This window comes from Elephantulus edwardii, unplaced genomic scaffold (assembly GCF_000299155.1).
Source record: "Elephantulus edwardii isolate Elephantulus edwardi_28Jun2011 unplaced genomic scaffold, EleEdw1.0 scaffold00095, whole genome shotgun sequence".
Lineage (NCBI taxonomy): Eukaryota > Metazoa > Chordata > Mammalia > Macroscelidea > Macroscelididae > Elephantulus > Elephantulus edwardii.
Window position 1 is genome coordinate 1,996,304 of NW_006399845.1, and position 3,032 is coordinate 1,999,335.

A 3,032-nucleotide genomic window follows, 5' to 3' on the forward strand; every position below is an offset into this window, starting at 1 on the left:
CTATTGTATATAGGGTGGCTTTGAGTCGCAAGCGACTCGATGGCACATAACAACAACAACATATTAATGAGATCACACTAGTGTTTTCAGTAAGTGTTCGTTAAGTCAATCTTTTTAAGATATGAAAGTAATGGATTGGATACAGAATCAAGAAAACACAAAATTAAGGGAAGATATATGCCATGTGAGGATCTCCAAGTCTACAGAAAAATGAAATTATTTTTCTCCTAAGAGCAGATAGGTAAAGATTTACCCTAAAACTGTCCTTCTGAATTTGAACTTCTACTACTACAAATAAAAATAAATGCAAAAAAATAACAATAAATAAGTGACAAATTATGACAGTTATAGAAAGGCTTTAGGCCTTTTGTTCATGGGGTTGCCATACTCTACTAGATGGCAATCAACAAAAATTACTACTGCAATGTGTAAAAATAAATGTCATATTTATCTCCTAACCACTAAGAAACAGAGACATGGTGTATGCAGCCACAGAGCTAAGGTAACAAAGGCTAACAGGCATATCACCATAGGGTATGTCTGAGCCAGAAGTTCAATGCCAAATACAATTCTGTAGCTTTGATCAACCACATTAAGGAAATGTTTCAGAAGCATTCACTAGGTATGACCTTCTTCTCCTTTAGACTTGTGGTAGTATTGAATGAATGGAGTCTGCATTTCCCAAATTGATCATGGTGATGTTTTTGTTTGCCATAAAGTAGGTACAGAAACATAGCTGACTCTCCAGTGGACTTTCAGAGGGAATTAATCTCAGGGGAGGAAATTGCCTATCCTTCCTCCATGGAGCAGCTGGTGGCCTCGAACCACATACTCTTAAGATTGCAGCACAGTTTCTTACCCTTAGGTCACCTATTAAGTCCATTCCATGTCCCTAGTAGAGTTCAGTGGACACAGAGCCAACATCAAGCACAGAACTTCAGGAAACGTTTATCTAAAATTATCCTTATCCATTATTCTGATTATATTTTACTTTTCAGAATAGAGATACAATCATGGCTATGAGCACAGCGTTTTCTGTCCTTAGTTTCAGTACAGACACAATTTTTATGACCACTGTGTTTTAATACAGAAATAGGACAAGATGAAAAGGAAATTAAGTAGCTCCTGTCTTGACAGACATTCTTCAACGAATTTAGCTCTCATACTTTAATCCTCTAAATAATATTTCTGTGAGATCAGTGGTATTACCACTAATTTTACTGTTAACAATTAAGATTAATTAAGTCAAAGGTCTAGTTTCATATAAATATATATAAATAGTGAAAAAAGATTACTTTCCTTCCATTATAATTATGTTACACAAAACACAAACTCAAATGCACTGCTATCCAATAAGCTACCATACATAGTGACCAAGGTTATAAATCATGGTGAGAGAGACTTTGCCGCCTGTCTCCTGAGTAGCAGTTGGTGAAAAACACCAGAGATGGAACCTTTTGGTTAGTGGTGCAACATGCCACCGAATACAGCACCAAAAGCAAGGGGAGTAAAATCATGACCCAATCTTCTCCAATATCCTTTACCTCTACTTGAAATTATTTGGAGAATGATAGCAAGAATTTGGAAAAGTGTAGCACAACATGAAGAACAGAATTGATATCACTGAATTTTATATGTAGAAATTATTGAGATTGCATTTGTATAGCTATGTATATTTTCACCACAATAAAAATAGTAAATAGATAAATAGAAAAAAAAACCCCAAACAAATGAATATTTTAATTTTTGGAGGATTTTCTGAAGCTAAGATAGTAATATTATTTCCACTGTTATTGTTGTGGTGGTGGTGGTGGTGAGTAGGAACCAACCCATCCATAGCTGACCCTCTGGTGAGTTTTTTCTGGTGAGCCAGTTAATTTCACAGAAGGAAACTGTCCATCCTTCTACTGTGGAGCATCTGGTGGACTCAAACTGTGTGCCTTCGGGATTGCAGCACAGTTCCTTGCCACTGGCTAGTAGGGCTCCCTAAGTTGTTGTTGTTGTTGTTGCTGCTGTTGAAATATGCCATTGGGTCATTTGAGACTCATAGTGACCCTATATACAATAGCCCTGAAACCTGCTCTATCCTGTGACACACCTATCCTCATTACCCCAGTCACTGAATCAATCCATCTCATCAATGATCTTCCTCTCTTTCTTTGTCCCTCCACCCTCCCAGGCATGATGTCCCTCTCCAAGAACTGGTCCCTTCTTGAAACGTGTCTGAAGTATGTCTGACAAAGCCTCATAATCCTTGCCTCCAAGGAGCAGCCTGGTTTCACCATCTCCAAAATGAAACTCTTTGTTCTCCTGGCATTCCATGGCATATTCAACATTCATCTCCAGCACCACAACACAAAGATATCAATTCTCCTTCTATCACCCCTAGTCATTCTCCAGCTTTCTGATGCATAGCAAGTAATAGCAAAGACTATGGCCTGGATCAGGCACACCTTAGTCTCCAGACTGACATCATTGCTCTTCAGTATTCTAGAAAGGTCCCTAACAACAGACTTTCCCAATGCAATTTGCCTTTTGATATTTTGGCTGCTGGTAGCAAGAGTATGATTGTGGAGCCAAGCAAACTAAAGATTTTAATCTCAATCTCTTCACTATCACTCATGATACTGCCAATTGGCCCAATGGTGAGAATCTTTGTTTTCTTGATGTTGAGTTTCCATCCGTATTGAAAGCTGTTGTCCTTGCCCTACTGTAGCAGGTGCTTCAGGTCTTCCTCAGTTTCAGCAAGCAGGATTGTGTCTTTTGCATAAAGCAGATTATTGATGCGTCTACTTTCAATCCTGATGACACGTTCCTCCTTATAGAGACCAGCCTCCCAGATGATCTGTTCTCCATACACAGACATTCTCCTGGTACTCTCTTCTTTCAGCCAAGATCCAGCTAACATAAGTTAGAAAATCCCTAGTACGATGGCCTCTTCTAAACCCAGCCTGCGCTTCTGACAGTTTTCTGTTGATGTACTGTTCGTCTTTTTAAAATAATTTTCAGCAGAATCATGCTTGTTGTTGTTG